Source organism: Cupressus sempervirens, chromosome 8 (genome assembly GCF_028749045.1).
Source record: "Cupressus sempervirens isolate cs-2001-9-10 chromosome 8, ASM2874904v1, whole genome shotgun sequence".
NCBI lineage: Eukaryota > Viridiplantae > Streptophyta > Pinopsida > Cupressales > Cupressaceae > Cupressus > Cupressus sempervirens.
The window spans coordinates 292,210,296-292,217,288 of record NC_143125.1 but is presented as its reverse complement, the minus strand read 5'-3'; positions in this window follow the sequence as shown (position 1 = coordinate 292,217,288).

Here is a 6,993-nt window from a genome sequence, read left to right as displayed (position 1 = left end):
GAGCCTCTTCCCTCAAGAGAAAACCTGAAAACTTCTGAAGGTTCAACTCCAGGTAAATACTTGTGTGATAGAATATGGGCCCAAAGCTGAGACTGACTAGTACACCAACACCAATAGAGCTTGGTAGCAAGAGCTTGACTACACAAGATAGCAGATCGAAGGCCAAGGCCTCCTTCCTTTTTTGGCCTACAAACAGTATCCCAATTGATGAGGCTCCATTTGGTATGTTGCAAATTGCCACTCCAAAGAAATTGGCGAGAGAGGGCATCAAATTCTTTAAGAAAATGTCTTTGCTCTTTTATTTACACTTTATGCCTGCAATTTTTATTGAAAATATGTATTTTAAATCTAATTTTATTTTTCATATTTAATCCATATGTGAAGTTCAAGATAAAAAGGAAGGTACACAAAATCAATTTGTAATATTAGTTAACAATACAAATATCACACGAACATGATTCCTTTCTTTTTTGACAGTGGAAATATGTAGAAAGTTGACACTATTTATGAATAAATATTGTACAAAAAGGATTTGTATATTCTAATAATAATATATCATGTAAATATTGTTATACAATCAACTTTTTAAAAGTTGTTCCCCAAATTGATAAGATTTGGCTTTATGGTTCCGAGATTGAATCCTGCGGTGCAAAATTATCTCATATTCACCAAAGTTATCGATGGAGGAGACAAACTTCACGTACTTCAAACTCACATATGAAAAGCCCACCCAAAATAATATGACTCCAAGATAGATTCCAGGAGTTGCAATAACCAGACTAGGTGGATTGATGGCCTTGCTAGGGAAAACTGTCACTGCTCACAAGCGAAATGCAAGGAAAATAACCTTGACAATGAAATCGATCTCATGAAATGGTGAAAGTATGAGCAGGAGTTTTTTTGTGGAACCAACGAATTATACATTTTGCCAAATGTTGGGAAAGTGAGATTGGTAATGGGATTGGCCCATTACAATTACAAGTTTTTTTTGGAATGGATAAAAGCCCATTTTGGGCTAAAATAGGAATTCGTAATCCTATTCTCCATTCCATTCCATGCACCAAACAAAGAATTAAAAAACATATTCTAATTTTCTAATACTATTCACATCATATTCCAATAGCCAAATGGGCCCTAAAAGAAGAGTAGTTATATCAAATCTTTGAGTTTGAATTTATTTTTTTGATTAAAATTAATATTTGTGTTATTTTAGTCATTTTTAGTACCATTTTTCTAAAAAATCTTTAGGTTTTACACATTTATATGTTTAAAAAGATACATTAGATATCCCTCTTGTCTCTCCTTAGGTAGAAGATTGAATAGATGGTCTTTGTGTCATTTGTTTATTTTTGTCTTAGTTCTTTATTTCAAAATAACATTAATGCCATTTTAATGGGTGAATGATAGTCAAGGTAAACTTTAAGAAACCCGCCTCTAAAAAAAAATATATATATATTGGCAAATCTTTCATTATTTTGAAAAAACAAAATTATTTATATTGGCAAAACTCTCAATTTTTTATTCCAAATATGATTAATTTTGGCGATTATTTTTGAATCATAATTTTTTTTGTATAAAATATTGACGAATCTCAATAATAATAGGAAGTTCATTAATCACCATGGAATATTACAAATCAAAATTGAACATTTTTTTACCTTGTGGAATGTTATGAGAATCGTTACATATACTTTAAATCAATAGTGAATAATAAATATTGGTGATATATTCCTAAATTAACTAATAATTATGATAATTATTGGTCAGTTTAATTTAATTTCTCCAATAATATATTATATTTAGGTAACTCAAATCTATTCATGTAATGAATATTGTGGCGAATATTTGAGTTTAATTTTTTCAATAAAATAAATTATTGAGCGATTTTAAATATTCTAGAACTAAATTTTATAAAACTATGGCGATTTAGGTTGTATCAAATCTTAAATTATTAGCCAAATTACTATAAAAAAATTCTAAAATTAGCCAATTTACAAATATTAGCCACTAAATTATACCCTAATGATAGTGTTCCTCTGTGTCTTCAAGTTAAAGACATAACTAGTTATTTATTCATTTAATATCAAATGAAGGGAGATATACCTTCACATTAAGATTCAAAGAGCACTTGTACAACCCATTGCATATGAATCAAGTGTTACTTCTAGTTTTGTCTTCCAACTTTGGATATTTAGGAGTTATTTGTGAAGGTATTTTCATGAGGACAAATTTGTTCACTAACACATAGCATCATCATTTCCCCCTCCTCCATCATCATCAACACCACCTCTACCACCACCCTCGCCTTCATATTCACAACCCACATCTCATTAAATGAGTGCTAGGAATACAAAGAAAAGCTAAACATTCAACAAACAAATTATTATCAAATACTTATGATTAGATCTATAAAATGAAAGCTAAATAACCACAAGAAGATTAAATCCTTTCCCTCCAATATGCTTCAAGTGTATAGTGGACTTGTCCTTTGAGAGGATATATGCTCAATGCTTGTTTAAGCTTCAAAGGATGAAGCATTTGTTGTGGAAATATTTTGGCATAATAAATATCCTTAGCTATAATTTTGGAAGCAATTTGGCATGGTAACAATACTTAAATGGTGGATGAAAATGGAGGAAATGATGTTTCAATTTATAGGCAAATGAGATGCAAACTTCAGAAAGGGTCAAGATGCAAGGATTCTTGCTCAAACACATCTCATTGTGATAAGTGTCATAAGGAGAGATGCCTGGGAATTTTGGGATTATAAGAGGGGACAAAGGTGTAAGAGATGGATGTAATGTGTAGGAGAGGTGTAAGAGCATTTAAGATTGACATGAGGTTTGGGGGTTGGGATTGAGATTGATGAGGATATGACAAGAGTTGACTTGAGGTTTCGGTTAGATTTCTTAACCCTCATGATTAAGGTTATGCAAATGATTAGGATTGGACTAGGGTGCATTAGGGAAGGGTGACAATTAATCATGAATAATTAATTAATTAAAGAAGTATAGTATGTGTGAATGGGTTAGGCCGAGTTTAAACCAAGGGTCAAAGGTTAGGTCAAGAGTTAGGTTGGGGTTAAAGTCAATAGCCATGTGCTCTAATTGATTAAATGGGGCTAATTTAACCAAAAGGGGAATTTGAGGATTAATTTAAATAGATTATGCATTTATTTAAATCAATAGAAGAATATGGATTCAATTAGTTATCCGACTATTAGTTATAATAGGACTATAGTTAATTAATTGAATTAATTAACTAGGAGAATGACATGTATTAATTTAATATTAAGTATTTAATTAATAATTCCCTAGAAGATAACTAAATAAGATTACTACCTTCTTGAATAGATATTGTGAGCTCGGATGGCCAACAGAGTAGAGTGAAGCAAAAATTTGAATCGGCCTTCAGGTGGGAATCTAGAGAAAACGGGAAAGGGAGAACAGTTTGCAGATGTAGAGTAGGAAAAGGAGGGGTAAGATGTCGATGCCATAAAGGATGGGGACCCACGTGAACTGCAAACATATCTAGGTGAAAAGAATATCTCTTTTCCTATTCCTAGGTCTTCTAGAGGAGGGACCCCTAGGGCATGGGGCCGATGGTTGAATCTCTTTGGGGTCAAATTGATAGGTAAGTCGATCTTTCCAAAAATCATTGATAAATCTAATAAGGAAAAGGGGATCTTTGCTTTGGAATTTCCTAGAGAAATTATTGACCATAATATTCTAAGCATGGCAACTACCCTAGTGGGAAAATTTATTGGCCCTAGACCTAACATAGATTTGGTCAGGGTCTTTGCTAGGAGCAAATGGGAGCTGAAAGGGCAGGTTGAGGTCACGACCATGGCTAAGGGTTTTATGACTTTTGAGTTTTCTTTCTTAGAGGACTAATCTAGAATCCTGTGTGTGGGAAATTGGTCTCTGGGCAAGTCTACTCTTGTCCTTCAAAAGTGGACTTCTAACCTGGACATAAACAATGACTTCCTTACCTAGGCCCCAGTCTGGATAAGGTTGCTAAAGTTTCCGTTAAAATACTAGCATAAGGGTCTCTTTGATGGCATTGCCAGATCCTTTGGATAATTGTTGTCTATTGATCCTATTATTGCATCCAAGAAAAGGCTGACATATGCTAGAATTTGTGTTGGGGTGATTGAGGGTCAGGATATACCTCAAGTGATTGAATTCTAGTCTCATTTGGGAAGAAGAGTTTAGTAGATTGACTATGAAAATGTCCCTTTCTCTTGTTTCCATTGTAAAAAGGCAGGCCATAAAGCAAAAACTTGCCCAATATTCAAAGAGAAAGGTAAGTTTGGAAAAGCTCAAAACAAAGATGACACAAAAAAAGTTAATGCAACCAGAAAAGTGTGGAAGGAGAAAAATGTAAAAGACAAGAACATAGGGGGTGAAGCTTGGAATGATAGGAGGGACAAGCCTATGGACAAAGAAAGTCCTACTGATGTCAAAATTCTAGAGAACAAGAGCACAGGGGATGTATCAGGGAACGATAAGAGGGACAAGCCTAAGGATAGAGTTAATCCTATAGATGTCAAACTTCTGGAGAAGTCGAACAGCCCTCTGAACAACAATGAAGTAACTGTTATTCCTGAATAAAATCACCATTTAGTCAGGAAGGGGGGGATTCTGTCTCCTGAGAAGAATGGACCAAATATGGCTATGAATACAAAAGAGGAGGAGTTGGATATCTCTTTTGTCCTGAATTCCTTAGTGGATTAGTTGGAGAGCTGTAAGATCTCCCTCTTTCCCAGGAATCCAATACTAGCCCTATTAAAGGAGTATCCCCTACAACTGTGAACTGAATCCTCGAAAGACTCTCGGCCATTACCTCGAGGAATCTTTCCAGATTAGAAGCTCTCTTTGAAAATTTTAAGGAGGGTAATGAGGCTCCTTGGACCGTGGTCAAGCATAGAAAGAAGAACAACCAAGACCCCTTACCTACTTCTCCAATAACCACTAGGAGTAGGGTGAAAGCCGATATTGGAAATAAATCCACCACTTTAGGAAGAAAAAACAAGAACCAAATCAGAAAGGAAGAAACAAGAAGGAATCTAATGGATGAAACACAAAGAACCATCCAGGAATCATGCTCATCAATCAAAGCATGAAGATCATTTCCTAGAACATTCATGGACTCAATGGAATCCACAAATAGGAAATAGTTAGGAATATGGTAAGGGACCATAGACCAGATTTTTTTTTAAAATTTAGGAAACTAAAATGAAAAAGGAAAAGACACAGATGATTTCTTTTGGGAGAAGAATGAAAAATACTGCCACAGACTCAGAGGGTGCCTCAGGAGGGCTTCTCACCATATGGAAGGATACACTGGAGGTTACCATCATTTACAATGAAGGTAATATATTTCTTATGAAATTTTTTAACCCAAAAGATCAAACTAGTTGGTTTTTGTTGAATCTTTATGCTCCCAATACTTGAAATAGCAAAAGGATTTTTTGGGTCAAAATTAAAGATTTGGCTATTAACTTAGGTGATACGAAATGCATTGTTATGGGTGATTTTAATACTCCTATCTTAGCCTTTGATAAGTTAGGAGGGCTTCCACCTGATGTTGAAAGTAGACAACACTTGGCTGACATGATTAGGGATCTGGCTCTTCTGGATGTGGACCTTGGAGGTTGCAAGTTCACTTGGTCCAATAGGAGAATTGGCCAGGCTTGCATTTAGGTTAGGTTAGACAAAGCTTTTATTTCTTTGGATTGGTTGGGAAACTTTCACTATAAGCTTTCTACTCTTGTGCGACTTGGCTTAGATCATTCCCCCATCTCCCTTACTCTGGACAAAATTAATAGAAAGAAGGCTTTCCCTTTTAGATTTGAAAAAATGTGGTTGTCTCATCTTGGTTTGCACAATAAGATTAAAGAGTGCTGGGATATTGAGGTGGATGGGATAGCTATGTACAAGGTTGCTAAGAAACTAAGGTACATTAAATTTGAGACCTACAAGTGGAACAAATCTGACTTTGGCAACATTTTCTAGACAAAGAAAGGATTTTGGGGAATTTGGCTAAGGTGTAGAATGGTATTCAGACTTGGGGATATGATGATATATCTCTTAACTCTAAGAAAGAAATCCTAATTGAGCTTCACAACATTGTAGGGAAAGAGGAGATGTTTTGGAGGCAAAGGTCGAGAGCTATCTGGCTTAAGGAAGGTGACAAAAACTCTAGATTTTTCCACCTGTCTACTATGAAACACTAGGCATCCAACAAAATTAGTGAGTCTAAAAGTATAATGAGACTTTAAAAGATGATAATGTGATTGCTGATGAGGCCATTAGGTACTTCTTTGTGATGCTCACAAAAGACCTCAACTTGGATGTGGAGGATCAGAAAGAGGTTATCAATTCCATTCCTAAAATCATTGGTTATGATCAAAATTGGGACTTACTGGCTATCCCCAAATATGAGGAAATTAAAAAGGATATTTTTGATCTCCTAATTGAGAAAGCCCCTAGCCTTGATGGTTTCCCAACCTTCTTCTTTCAACTGTACTGGGATATCATTCAGGCTGATATTGTCCAAGCTATCCAAGAATTCTTCAGTGCTCGAGACTTGCTGAAAGAAATTAATGCTACTTTTTTGGTTCTCATCCCTAAGCTTGCTGGGGTAGATTCCTTTGGTTCTTTTAGGCCTATAAGTCTCTACAACTCTTTTTATAAGATTTTTGCAAAAGTCCTAGCTAATAAACTTATCAACATCTTGCCAGATATTATCTTGTATGCACCCTAAAATGGTCGCCTAGACTATGGGTCCCCATTATTCAATTTATCAATTTATCAAATTTCTTGAATCAATGGTTTGCAATATTTTATTAAATCAATTTAAATCAATTTCCTTGATCAAATTCGATTATTTCATTTCTAATGTTGATCATTTTATCCTAAGTCTAATTTAATTAAAAGAAAATCCCCCTTTTAATTAAATAAAATAAGTCCTCATTTAATTAAAAGAAAA